Raw genomic sequence first — 14,527 nt, 5'->3', positions numbered from 1 at the left:
AACATGACTTTGTTACGGAATATTTTTAACTGGAACTACTACTAATATAGTATTGCCCTAAATTCTGGCCTCAGGTACAAGGACTAATAAACAACAATGAAGCCAAAGATCCCCAACCTAATAAATAAAAGCAAGTGCAACAGCAGAGAAACATGTCCTGATTCATCACTGTGGAAGCATACCTGAAAACTGAGAAGCTCCTAAAACAGTTTAAAAATTGGCCAATATTCATAAGGAATACAACAGTTTGACTGGGGAATATAAGACAAATAGAATCAAAGATGTCTGACTGACAGCACTGATAGAGTCCAAATTAAAATACTCGTCAATGTAAGTGGACTGTAAAGTATATGACAAATTCAAATTTTAATTAAATACCGAAATTTTATATATTTTAAGTCAGCCTTTAAGGATAGGCATTTTTCAGGAATTTCTTCATTTATTGGCATCACGACAAACTGGCCACAGGGACAGAAAATATGGTGGGCTGATCTGGTGTACTGACAGTCTAGGACCTAAGAGTGACAGCTCCTTAGCACCTTTCAGTAGGCAGGCATGAGGTAACAGATGTTGAAAACAGTCTTGTGACAAAGAGGAAATAGGGATTACTCTTTACAGCTGTTATTCAAAGCCTCTAGAAATTCAGTGTGAAAAAGTGAAGCTTGGATCAATTCTTATTAGGTGTCTCTCCTTACAAGTGACCTGCTGATATCAAGTTAAAAATGCCTTAACCAGGTCATAAAGGTGAAGTTCAACTCTACAAAATACCAGTTTAAATACCATGTACCACCTGGAGTTTACACAAAATTTAAGAAGCACACAAATCTTGTGTCAAATTCCTGCTCAGGAATCAATTTTGCTTTAACATACAAAGCAAACTACAGTGAGAGAAAGGTTATAGCATAATATTTAAAAGAAAATACGACATTCAGAAAAAAGTAAATATCATCATAATCCCTATAGTCTTCACCTCCTCACTAAGCTGAAAATGAATAGGATAGCTATCAGCTATCAGTTCACTCAAGAGGCATCTGCATAATACTTAAAACAGGTACACTATTACACTTACTTTTATATGAAATCCAAATTTTCTACACAAAGAAGTTCTAAACACAATCCCAGATCACATCCATCTTTCTTTGTTGGAAGCATAAAGAAAGAAAAAAAAAAAAAAAGAAAAAATATTCTAGAACAATCTTCCTCCTAATACAGCCTCCCAGAAGCACCAAGCCAGGAGGATCTTCAGATGGATCTGATTGCAATGATCCTTCAGACACAATCTTCAGATGATCTTCTGATGCAATGATTGCAAGATTTCAGACATTTTCTCATTGTTCAGACTGACAACATGAAATGAAGGCAAAGAATCAATCCGCTAAGGAGCTACTTTAAATTACATTGAGTTTTGAGTGCTAATACAGTTGTACATGAAACCAGCTGAAGGCTTCTCACCAATGCAGGCAAAATTCAGTACTGCAATACAGCAATAAGGGCCAAAGGGCAGGAGGAGGAATTAGTGGCCAGGCCAGTATACTTCTCATACCTAATATAAAAATGTAAATCGCTCAGACCTCCCTTCCCCATTATTATCTCCAGCAAAAATTTAATCTGAACAGTGTTAGTATAAATTTATATTAGCAGTATACAGGTTAGAGAGTATAAATTATTAGATTTATTTGTACTGGAAGGAAAACTGGAATATATTAAGACAGAACAAATACACATTATGCAAATCTTGCTATTACTATCGATGGTGATATTGGGTCAGAATGGAGAGTAAAGTAAACCTGGTTGTTCTGAAAAACAAGTTTTTTACTACTTATGTAGAAGTGTTTGGAATCTTAGTGCATAAATCTAAGCAGCTTACTTTAATTGTTCAGGAGAACAGCAGATGCTAGGATTAAAATCCTAATTTACAAAACCAAAAAACCACATACAGGCACTCTCTGAGCATGCTCTCTAACTTTGGAAGACTTCATGCACATACTATAGGATAGAAAAAAGATCCTCAATACTTATGTAGTTATTTCTATTTTATACCCAATACTTGTCTCTCAAGATTAATACAGAATATTCCTTTTCCAAAGGATGTCTAAACCATTTTGTAAGGGATGACTCCCTCGTCTATTGATCTCCTCTAGCCGTACCACACTTCTTTTGATACAGCTCTGGCAACAGTAGGAGGAAACTATTATTTGATTTAGCTCATCTTGCTGCTGTGTTGTAGGCAGGCTCTGTGCCCTGTGTCAGCTCAGAACCAGCACTGAACTCTCCTTCTCCCCCTGTTATGGCAGTGCTTGGCCCTCACAGGGCATTAGCCAAGATGCTTCCTGTCAGGAGCACTGAGCTGTTATTGCCCACAAGTTCCCACACTTGACAGGAACAGGCAATGTTGAAGGTAGAGTGTTTGTGAGCTGCAGCAATGCTGCAGGGCACCTGGGCTCATTACTCACTTCTCCAGCTGGAAACAGAGTATTTATTGTTGTGAGACCTTACCCTACCAGAGCGTCTCAGCCCTGAAATTATCAATATATATACTCAGTCAAAGTCAGCTGCTCACTTAATTGTCAGTATGTCAGAACCATGTACTGTAATTTTATTACCTGAGCTAGATCAGCTTGTTTGATTAATTGTGATTGTTCCTGGGTTTAGCCAATAGAACTGAATGAATTAAAAGCCCCAAGGTTTCAGATTCCCCCCCCCCCCCATATAAGCCAAACTGTTTTAAAGCTTAATAAGGCAACAACCACTTGGCAATACACAGACTGTTTTCCCACAAGCAGTTCAAAAAAGCTCTTCTCCCCTGTTCAATGAATCTAGTTAGGAAACCAGTCTGCACCACTACAACACCTGTTCTATGCTGGAATACCAAAGTAAAAAGCCACAAATCTTAGCTTCAGTGTTATATAGGTTATAAATTATGAAAGAGCAAAGCTGAGCCTCTTAAAAGGATGTATTTTTAAAAGTCTGCCCTAAAACCTGAAATCCCTTGAAATTATACCTGAGGTGATGTTAACCTACTTGCCTAGAAATAAAAATTATTTTCACAGCAAATTACTATTACAAATATATATATATAATATAGTGAACTATATATGCATAACTCATTCAGGAGGTTACCTTAAACATGCTGATATTATTAATCAGAAATAAGCAATATGTTTTCTACAGGGTATTTTAAAATATTATTGATATTGTTACTACGTCTCTTTCTTCAAATGTACACACACACAAAACACACCCTAGAATTTAACAATTTGCATCATCCTGTTTTGTCCTTAGACTTTTACTTTGCACTCTTTGGTTTCTGGCGTCCAGTGATCTGTCAGAAGAGTGTTTTATTTCTGTTAAATGACAGACTACCTTCCTACAATCAAGAATACTACAGAAAAAGCTTCTCGCAGTCTCTTCTGTACTTTAAATAATGAAGTTTTCCCTTTCAGCTTGTAATCAGAAGCTCCAGGATTATTGCCAATGTGCGTTTCTTGGATACCAGGCAAAGGCTTCCTGTCTACCATTTATTTCTTTAGTTTCATTTTCTGAGTCAAGCTGAAGGATCCAAAAAATATTCATTCACAATTTAAAGACTTGCAGAAAGGAAAAGGTTGTCTTCACTAACTCTTAGCAATCAGTAGGAAAACAGAAAATTTAATTTTGACTGTTTAAGTTCAAAATTATTTTCTGATTAACTATTTCACGAAAAATCACTGTAGTAACATTAAAAAGATCAAGGAGATAGAGCTTGTCATAACTTAGATACCTAGGAAATAATCTCTAAACTTATTAAAGGAGTGAATTTCCCCTCTTGTTTCCTCAAAAGTGAAAGATCAGGAAGTAGAGAATTCACTTAACAAACAAAGCATGATCTTTACTGAAAGATGACACGGGGTGTTACAAGTCCTAGCTATGATCCTGAGACACTCATGAGAGGTGGTTGCACTTCCCATGAAATGAAACAGAAAAGTGGCCATGGCTGCCACTCTCCATGACACAGCACTTGCCTACACTGCCCTGTTACTGCAAGATCCATTGCAAACATAAGTCATCCTCTGCTTTCAGTTTGTTTGCCATTTACAAATCTTTTTTTCCCCTTTTCTGCTGTTACCTATCAAAATGTATTATTTTCCTTTCTTTTTGAAAGCATGACCTTATTCTTCTCACTATTATTTCTGTTACCAGGTCCAAACTGGAAACACTGGATTGTATTCAAATTGCTTTCCCCCATACCAAAATACAACCAACTGCAAGAGCTATTTGAACAGGAAATACGGACCAGATTTGCTGAAAATGACAGTTTATTAAATTTACAGAAGTCTCATTACCAAAATTATTCCAAATTTAATTTACTGTCAGTTTAGTAGATTGTGTCTCTAAGCATCTACTTTCAAGTTACTATGGAAACAATTCCTGATACTTCTATCCTAACCGAAAATTTAAGATGAGTAATTTTAATGTAAAACGTTTAGTGTGACAAAGTGAAGTTTAAGGGGGGGTTAAGCAGAATTTTAGGCGTGGGCACGGTAGAGGCAGGTTCAGGTGGGACCGGAGTCATTTCCCGAGCAAGAGCTCCCTCGAGCGGCGACAGCGGCGGCGCGGGGGCTCCGGAGCGAGCAGGGGACAGCCGGGCCCAGCTCCCCGGCTGCCCACGAGAATCGTTCCTTCAATGAAAGGAGACAATTAAGAGGGACAAGTAACACAGGACATAAGGAAGTTCAAAACCTTAAGGTAATTGAATTCAGCTCAGGTCAGCTGCATCCTCAACTCTCACAGACACACAGAGTATATATATATTTTTAAAGTCACCAATGACATTACTTAGATTCGGAAAACTGCCACATTTTAAACACCAGACTTTTCTCTCTCTTTTTTTTTTTCTTCTTCAAGATTTGCTGATAAAAAAGAGAAAGGAACAAGAATGTTTTGTAAATTGCATGCTTCAGTTTTAACCGGAAATTAAGTATGCCCATTTCATCTTACTTGAGGGGGACTAATTTCTTTCCAGATAGAAGAAAGATTTCAAAGTTCAAATTTATCTGAAGATACTCAGAATGAACAACTGTAATTGTTCTTCTAGGGTGCCTGCTTCTCTGGCAAGCAAGGCAGAACAGGAAGACTTCAGCAAAGCACTGCTTTCAACAGTGCATTCGCACAGCACCAGGAATAGCCACAATCCTTATCACAGATCCAGTCCACCTCTGCTTCGCTGCCACATGGAAAATGTCCGGGATGCAGGAAAAAAGCAAATAAGCTGCAAGAGAAACGAGTTTAAAAGTCCTTTACTACAGACTTTTCCTAGAGGGAGCTGCTAGCATGCAACACAGCACAACGCACACCCTGATGACAGCCATCGTTTGGCACACGGTCTTAAAGAACTGTTCCCAGCTTTAATCAGAGAGGGGTGGAAATTCCATGGAGAGCTGTGGCCTTGAGAAAAGCCGGGGTTTCTCAAGCCTCAGACCTCTAGCTAAGAAGTATTTTGTCAGTGACTGCCACCTCCAGTTCAACAGAGCTCAGGCACAGCCTGGCTGCAGGAACTTCCCTGGCCACAGCTGTGTGCAGGAAACCGGCCGGGGGTGGGTGCAGACTTGCAGGGGGCTGCAGTGGGTACCCCCTTGCAGAGATAAACCAAGTGCAACAAGCATTTGTGTAGTTTCTCTTGGATTTTTTTTCACAGGCAGCAGATGCCAAATTCCTAAATTCCTTCATTCCTTACAGAGAAACCTCCAATACTTGTCTGATAGGCTAAGTTGCATGTCCAACATAATACAGACAATTTAAATGACATATAAAAGGTGGGAAAATTGAATACACAAAAAAAAAGTCAGATTCCATCACAGTACCCTTTTGTCTGGACTCTTCCTGTTTTCCTGATTACTTTGCAAATCAGATTTTAGCTGGAGATGCTGCATTTAGACCATGAAAGGGATAACTACTGTGCCCTATTAGAAGCATTAACCAAAATGCATCACTGGGGCAAATTCTTTAGAATAACAACTTCATATCACAAATAATCTTAGCTGAGAACAAGGCAGTCTGACCTCTATTTTGGGGGAAGTTTGATTAGATGATCTTAAAACTCCCAGTCTTATATGTGAATCCTATGACCAAGTCAGGAGAGCCATCTTTGAATATCTTAGGTATTACTGTTTCTCACAAATCCTTACATTATTTTTATTCAGGCCTTTTTTCCCCACTTTGAATTAAAAAAAAAAAAAAAGTCATTAAATAACACAGGAAGAGATTTTATTTCTTCACCTTTCCCCCCTCCCAGACCTCTCAGAAGAAGTCAGAAATGAGTCATTATTCAAGAAGAGCACAATGATGATAACAAACTAAGTTATTTTTCACATTTTCACAGAGTACAAAGGCAGCAGATGTATGAATAGACAATTCCTGCTTTTAATACAAGAAAGGATCTGCAAGTCAATTTTAATATTTATCTCCCCTAAGTTCTTTATTATTCTTGCAGGCTAAAGGGATTGATGGTAGCAGAAAGGCAAAAATATCACTTTCAGATACTCTGTCCACATTATTAGTTCAGTGACAGATAAAAATACTATTCTGATTTTAACTTGTTATTCAAACATGTTTCAAATTGGAAAAGATCAGACTCTCATTGGGTAAAGCTCCAGACTTGCACTTATGCTGAAATCAATGGTAAAAGTCAGATCAACTGGAACAAGTCTGAAACTAAAGTTATGAAGTAACCTTTAGAGCTACAAAAAATAATGCAATAGGTATTGGTACATGGTTAAACAAACTCATAAAAATCTCTTTATAAGGACAGATGTGCCCTTTAGTATGCAGCTCTGAAACAGCATTCTTGAACTAGTCAAGAAGTACTGCTCCAGCTTGTAAAAGTGTTTCATGTTAGAAAGCTCCAAATGTGACAATCCTCTGCATTTTTTCTAAGCACAAAGATCTATCTTGTACATAAAGCTTTCATCAGATGCACTTCCTCCAAAATAGCACATAACTCTAGACATCAAAATTTTGGCTATATAAAGGACAAGAGAAAATGCAGATACCTTCATAACTTAAGATGAAATATTATTCTTTGTTATTTGTTTTGTAGTCTTTGCACTCACAAAAATAACTGTAGTGAAGTATTTTGTGTAAACTAATTTATCTGCGACACAATGTGAACTGGGAAGAGCACGTGCAATGGAAAATGGAAATAAGGAAAATTCCTTATGCATTTCCTAAGCACTGACTATAAGTGTTGGTCTATTAATAATTTGACTCCTAGCTATAATAAAATTACAAATATAAGCTTAATGCTTAGATGAAAGAGTCACAATTCATCACCAACTGGAACTCAGTAACAACTTTCAGGAATCTCTTTACCCTGTTGAAGGACAAGACTGACAAAAGCTGAGCTGGCTTTGTTTAAGATGGTTTATGGGTAGTGAGATGAGCAGGTGTGGTTTCCTCTATAGAATAAATAAGTTATTCAGTGAACTGTTTCTACAGAATACTTCCATTATAGTTGACATATGTCCCAGCCTCAAAATAACAGGCACCTTTGCTTGCTCCTTTCTTCTCAAAAGGTATGTTGTACAGCAGATGGACCTTCAGAGGCAGCTTATTACCTGCAGAAGCCATGTTACTGTTGGTTTTGGGGTTTTGCTAAAGCATTCTTAAAATAAGGACACATTAAACAACTGCTGTTTGTCCCCAGTCACCTTCTCTAACAGTTTCTTTCATCCTGGCTTAAATCTTTGTACAGTCTGACCAGCATTACCTTACCACCACTCTTCACAGCCATTCCCCTCTCCTCCTACTTTTAGAGGGCCTGGTTTACCTGTACCAGCTGCAACATACTTCAGGACAATTTAAATACATCTAAAGGTGTAGCAACAGGATCTTTACATTTATGTGTCAGGAAAATGTCCTTGTTACTCTCCTTTTACTGAGAACAGGCCTTCCCCTAAAGAACAGATATAATACAAAGTAGTAAATGACAGAATGCTTTTTTTCACTGAGAATGTTTCCACCCATTACAGAAACCAGGCCCTAAGAGGAGAGACTGTTAAAAGCAGATAGCTCAAAAAAATGCAAACTTCAGCTGAATCCAAATTTTAAGCATGAAAATACAAAACCTGTCTAAATCTGTTTGCATGCAGAGATGGTGGGTTTGCAGGTGTTTTTACCAAAGGTAGCCTTCATCTTAACAATGTCTTTTGTTCTGACTCCACACAGAGTTAAGTGCACACAACCAGCTTCAGAGTAATGCCTGTGAACAGTTCCTAGAGTGTAAGTGAACTTGAATTGTCAGTAAAATTAAAAGATTGCAGGCTTCCAACTCAGGGACTTTCTGCACACTGGAAAAAAAGAAAATTCTCATATAAAGTAACGAATGAAGGCACAACACAGTTATACTACAAACCATGGTAACTAAAAGAAACAAACAGCAAGGCCACTTCTTACATCTCAGCTGTTACATGCACTATTACACCCTAATAAATTGAAACACTTTTTCCAAATACAAACCTTATTAAAAACATCTTTGTCTACTATGATTACAGTAGCACTGAGATCTTTACATTAGGAAAAGAAGGAAGCTGGACTTCATTCAGGATCTAAGATAACAGAGAGACTGCAACAGGGTTGGCTGACATTTTTCAGCATTGATTTTTAAACTTTTTCTCCAAAATCATGTTTCAGCAAAGATGCTTTGGTTTTTCTGGTTTTATATACAAACTGGGTTTGAAATAAACTTCTCACAAACATTCTCAAGTCTTAAGTTAGGATTTTAAAAGGCATTAAGAAAAATTTCTTTAAAAAACACTCTTTTTTATTTAAGGTAAAACACTGATTTCTTACAGAAACTAATTTTCACAACACCTTTTTTCACTATTGATATCTATATAGCACACCTGTATCACACGTCTGTTGCAATAAGCTCTGCGTTCCATAAAAATCCCCCAAAGTACAGATTTAGTACATCACAAACAGCAGACAAGCCAAACAATTACACAAGGTGAACCTGTCAAATAATACCAAAAATTATGATTAGAATAAAATAGTAGTGTGTTGATGCTTATCCAGGATTAAGACATAGACACAGAAATGCACAGACTGTTCCTAAATATTGCCTAGTATAAAGCTTCCAGGGAAATCAGTGCTAGGGGTTCCAACCAGCTGCAATTCAAATGGAGAAGGAAGGTCCTTGCAATGTCAACTTTTCAATGTGTATATTCATGCACACCATTTTTAGCTTTTTATATACATAGATGCTTTTTTCTTTGCTCATCCAGCTCTTATTACAGGATAACATAACAATCCTTTTGAGCTTTTTCCTGAGCTTAGGGAAAAAAGCTTTTCATCTTGCTAAAACCATTATAAATTCAGCCTGATCATCTAACTTAGTACTTCATAACTTCAGCTCAGACCCCATCTGCCAAGCTGTGTTGAAACTTTCAATTTATCTTGCTCTCTCACACAGAGGAAGGTTTGTGACCAAGAGTTTATTAGGAAAAGATAAGGTTAATAAATGTAATTGGTATATTTTTCTGATAATTCCCAGTCTTGAAAAACGTCTATACATAACACCTAACACTGTTCATCTCACACAAATCTCTCAGTGAGGAAGAAAGGAAATCACTTTCCCCCCAATCCATGTCACTCTGTGATCTCTAACTCTACATCCAAAAATTCCAAAACCTAAATCAAAATTCAAAACACTCTATTTACAAGAAAAAAAGGATTTGCCACATGCCCTTCAGATGGAAAAAATCCAGTAAAGCCCAAGTGCCTTGAGAGCTTGTCATTTAAAAATGCAGAACTCCTAAATTCTTCTAGCTAGCTCAGAAGGAAAATCCCTTAAGCTCTCCCCCTCCCTGCTCTCCCTTACAGATCCCCATAGTGCAGGCTTTTTAGCTTGTTTAGTACTTCCTGCCAGTGTTCCCCTCCTTGCTGATGTCTGCTTTAATTTTGTAAGGAAAGCATGCCCAGCACTTAGATAAAAAGTAAGTAACTTTCTGATTTTCTCTCAGTTATGCTCAGTTGGGGTTGCAGACAAATGACAGACCAGGGAGTCGGTGTTGGCATGAGATTCAGTTAACTGAACAAAACGTGTGAAATTACTGACATGACATTAAAAAAATTCACTAGGAATTACAAATAACACTATGAGGGGGTGCCAAAGTTACAGATAGTGCTGTGAGGGCGGCTGGGTGCCACAGGTGCTTAAGGAGGAGTTAGAGCAGAAACTGTCAGACAGCAGAGAAAATTGGAAGGGACTGCCAGGGACATTCCAGGGACTAAAGTCATGCAAGGTCACCACCTCGGGGTAACCATGTCAGTTACACCATATAAGGCTGGGATTATCTAAGTAACACAAATCTGAGTGCAGATGTAGCAAAACTGGGGCCAATGTGGAACAAGTCATCAGGGGTGGATTGTTTATTTGGGAGGAGCCTGCATTGGAAAAACAGAGGTGTAATGACAGCAGAAAACAGGGCCAGGAAATGGCAAAAGGAACAGGGTGTGCAGCTCATTCCTGGCGCTGCCCAGAGCTCCTGTCAGGCAGCCCTGGCTTTCATCACCACGCCCGGGCAGGACAATAATCCAGACCTGTTGTTCTGACCATACCAAAAGCTCCAGGCTGCCCCCCTGGTCAGGAGAGCTCGGGGAGAGGCAGGCACGGTGCTCTCCCTGATCAGTGAGGGAACAGCTGGCTGCCTCTGGCTGTTGTGCCCTTTAGAGCTGCCCACTTCCTAACAGGCTCTTCAGAGTCCTAAAATTCTCTGCAGATTTCATGTCCTTTCTTTGTTCTTTACTGGCTTGCTAAAAAGGTCCAGAAATCAGATGGTGGGCAGGATACACTAACTGCCTTATCTCATGAAAGCTGATACCAAAAACATTTCAAAGAATGGCCATAGAGGCTCAGCTTTTTTTTTTTTTTTTTCAGTGTAACTGCATTCGTTAACAGTATTTAAACAGAACACCTTTTTTAAATTTAAATCTCATTGTTTAGTAATAAAGCAGGAGTTAGTGATGCCAAGTCATATTTTCATGTTCAGACCACATTGAACACATAAAATAACTTCATAAATAAGCCTGAACAGGGGTTATTTCATTTGTGGTAACATGAAATTGATGTCATTCCAATTTTCCAGTGATTAACATGATTGATATTATTTTATTTCTAAGAAATCATCATTAAATGGTTCATTTTAAAAAAAGAAATTAAATTTGTTTTATATAAAGAATGAAAAAAAAAGGTCTGAAACAATAACTGAATTTGAATAGGCCCTTTTGGTGCCAATGTAAGGCTAAAACAATACCTCAAAGAGCTGAGAAATGTGCAGTCTATTTAGAAACAAACATTCATATAGCTACTGCTTTTTATCACATTGTGTGATAATAACATTAAAACTAAATGAAAAGCTCTTATCTGAAAGAAGAATAAATACATTTTTGAAAAAGACATACAAAGAAAACAAAGAACGTGCAAGTGATACCAACAGATGCAGGGGAGGACACATTTTTGGACTCCAAGGGAAGTCTCTATTTGAAGATATTTTGAAAGCAATTTAAATGTGAGATAAGGCCAGCTGTGTGTCTAATGTGTTCTGTCACTACAGCTCACAAGTCTATGGTAAAAGCAGTGTGCAGAAAGAAGAAACACCACCTTGCTCTTCATCTGCATTTGAATTTAATAAAAAGTTAATCATCCTAGCTTACGATTCTTTAGCTCCACTTAAAAATAAAATGTAAAGTTTCATCCCAGAGGAGTTTTCTTATTATTTATTGCTTAGTTCGATAGTGCAAGATATAAACCAGGCCTGTAGTAACAAGGCTGTTTTGGCAGGGAAGAAGAACGTAGCAAACGCTGCCTCTAAACCTTGGCCTGTGCTGCAGCTGGTACCCTGAGCTCGCCTCTCACCCCCACAGTCCAGCAGCCCTGGCTCATGGCCTGGCTGCCAACATGGCCTCAAGATTCCAAGTGCCTTCAGAAGCCACTCAGCTCCCAGGACAGGTAAGTCTGGGCTGAATCATATTTTCAGTGCACTTCCTCCCCAAAGGCATAGATAAGAATGGCACCCCACTGGTTTGAGCAACTCACCTCTTAGAGCTTTAGATTTTTTTTTCATTAAAAAAAAACCAAAAAAACATAAATGCTCTGGTATGCTAAACATTCCTTATATGTTAAATACTGCTTATATCAGTCCTGCTCTGCTTAACACCTAAAGAAACAAATCAAAGCTGTAGGGCAAAGAAGCACTCCTCCACACACCCCTAACTTTTCTTCCTACTTGACTGCCCACTGAAAAGAAAAACCTGTATGACAAAAAAAATCTTCTCTAGGAACATATCAATCTGTCAGCAAGTACAATCTAAAATAGTCAAACCATGTATGCACAGCAGACAGTTCTTAGAGTTGATGAATTTAGCCTTACCAAACTAAAAGATGAAACCAAGCAAAGTAATGCACAGGTAAACCAAATCATGAAGCCTTACTGGCTCCATAAGTTAATCCATGAAATTCCCAAAGGCTGTACAGGCAGCCTCCAAAAACACCAAAGAAAAATACCTCTCCTTACAAGGGCTTTTCTTTCTTTCTGTGCATCTCTGAACCAGACTAATAATACAGTCCATAGGACTGTTTTTCACCAGCCATTCTCTGCCCTGCCACTCTTTTTCTCCCTCCAAAAACTAGTCTCCATTTTCTTTTGAAGCTCTTGACTGCTGCCACACCTGCAACCCCAGAGGCAGGTATTAACCATCATGTACTGAAGCAGATCATTACAGGCCAAATAAACACACTGATGGAATTTAGGGCCCAAAACCACCTGCCCAATAAGCAGCAGAGAAGCCACCAGCAGACAGTACTTCCCAATCCAGCCCCAGGATTGTGCAACCACAGGCTGTGTCAAGATGAAGGGTATCCCTACAGAAAAAGAGGGAAGAAGCCTTCAGGCACTCAGATCTGTTCCCCTTAGGCAAGGGACCTATTCAAATCTCTATGCCACAAGCACAACAATCTTTTGAAAGGGCCTTTTCTGTGCTTTCTCATATGTCAGGCCAGTAATCTGTTCCCAGCAGCCTCTCCTCAGGTCTCAGCCTTGCTCACCTCTTCCTCAGGGAGCATCCTCTCTGAGGCACAGCCTGGGTTTACCCAGACAGAAACTAAGAAGCCAGTTTTTGGGGTTTGCCCTCATACAGACCCCATGCCATCACCTTTAGCCATGCACCTGCCACAGCTCTTAGAGCCTTCCAGCACCCCTGCCTAACAAGGGGGTAACAACCAAGAGACTACAGCCGAGGAAGGGCTCAGTCGTTGCTCTCCTAGCTCAGCTTTAAGAGACAAACATCTAATTAAACACAACCCAGCTTTTTATTTGCCTGCAAAGAGTGGTGCCCAGCTGGGGCCTTGGGGTTGGTGCACTTTGTGAGTCACTCAGGGCCTCACACAGCAACTAGTGCTTCAAATCCCAGCAGTGGAGCAAAGCACAAAACCAGAGCAGATGGGTACCAGTGCTATTTCTAACCACTTAGCAATATGTCCCTGAAGGAACACCCACTAGTGCCTGAGGGCAGCTTGGTGTGTGGGTGCCCCATGCACCTCAGTGACATGCCTGGGGAGGCAGGAGCTGGGGGCCTGGGGGACAAGGGTGCACAGACAGTGGCATTTCAGATTCAAAATTTCAGGCCAAAACCAAGTGTTGGCATCTCAGGTTCAACAAGACCAAGTGCCAGTCCCATCCTTTGACCACAGTAATACCCTGCAGCACTCCAGGCTGGGGCAGAGTGGCTGGGAAGTGTCTGGTGCAAAAGGACCTGGAGGTGCTTGTCAGCAAAGGCTGACCATAGGCCAGGTGTGCCCAGGTGGCCAAGAATGCCAACAGCCCCTGGCCTGTATCAGGAACAGTGTGGCCAGCAGGACCAGGACAGTGATTGTCCCAGTACTGGGCACTGGTGAGGCCACACCTCAAGTGTTGTGTCCAGTTCTGGGCCCCTCGATTCTGGAAGGACATTGAGGTGCTGAAGTGAGTCCAGAGAAGGGACAATGGAGCTGGGGAAGAATCTGGGGTACAGGTCTGATGAGGAGCAGCTGAGGGAGCTGGGGGGGGTTCAGCCTGCAGAAAAGGAAGCTCAGGGGTGAACTCTACAACTCGCTGAAAGGAGGGTGCAGCCAGGTGGGGCTCAGGCTCTTCTCCCAGGCAGTAAGTGACAGGATGAGAGAATAGTCTTAAGCTGCACTGAGGGACGGTCAGGTTGGACTCAAGGTAAGAATTTTTTCACAGAAAGAGTGGTTAGATATTGGAACGGGCGCCCCAGGGAGGTGGTGGAGTCACCGTCCCTGGGGGTGTTTAAGAAAAGACTGGACAGGCCACTCAGTACCACGGGTCTGGTTGACATGGAAGGGTTCAGTCATACGTGGGACGGACGGTCTCAGAGGTTTCTCCAAGCCCGCTGACCCCGTGCAGTACCAGGCGGCACAGCCGAGGACGCCGTTCCCGGGCGCCGCTCGAGCCGCGCTCCCCGCTCCCCGCTCCCCGCCCGTGCCCTCACAGCC

The 14,527-nt window shown here is 40.3% G+C and overlaps 1 long non-coding RNA gene across 2 annotated transcripts; it reads right to left on the bottom strand.

Moving 5' to 3' along the window:
• Positions 1–4,652: 4,652 nt before the first annotated feature.
• On the bottom strand, positions 4,653–14,488 carry LOC128793667 (uncharacterized). Of its 2 annotated transcripts, none has more exons than XR_008432854.1 (3): positions 14,353–14,488; positions 8,880–8,989; positions 4,653–5,248 (listed from the first exon to the last, which is right to left on the bottom strand). It is a non-coding gene; the product is annotated as an uncharacterized LOC128793667 (long non-coding RNA). The 2 variants fall into 2 exon arrangements; XR_008432853.1 differs by having other exon boundaries at positions 14,389–14,488.
• Positions 14,489–14,527: the final 39 nt, after the last annotated feature.

The sequence above is a fragment of the Vidua chalybeata genome, chromosome 11 (genome assembly GCF_026979565.1).
Source record: "Vidua chalybeata isolate OUT-0048 chromosome 11, bVidCha1 merged haplotype, whole genome shotgun sequence".
In the NCBI taxonomy this organism is placed as follows: Eukaryota; Metazoa; Chordata; class Aves; order Passeriformes; family Viduidae; genus Vidua; species Vidua chalybeata.
The sequence above is the reverse complement of the archived record's forward strand: the minus strand, read 5'-3'. Positions and strand labels throughout refer to the sequence as shown.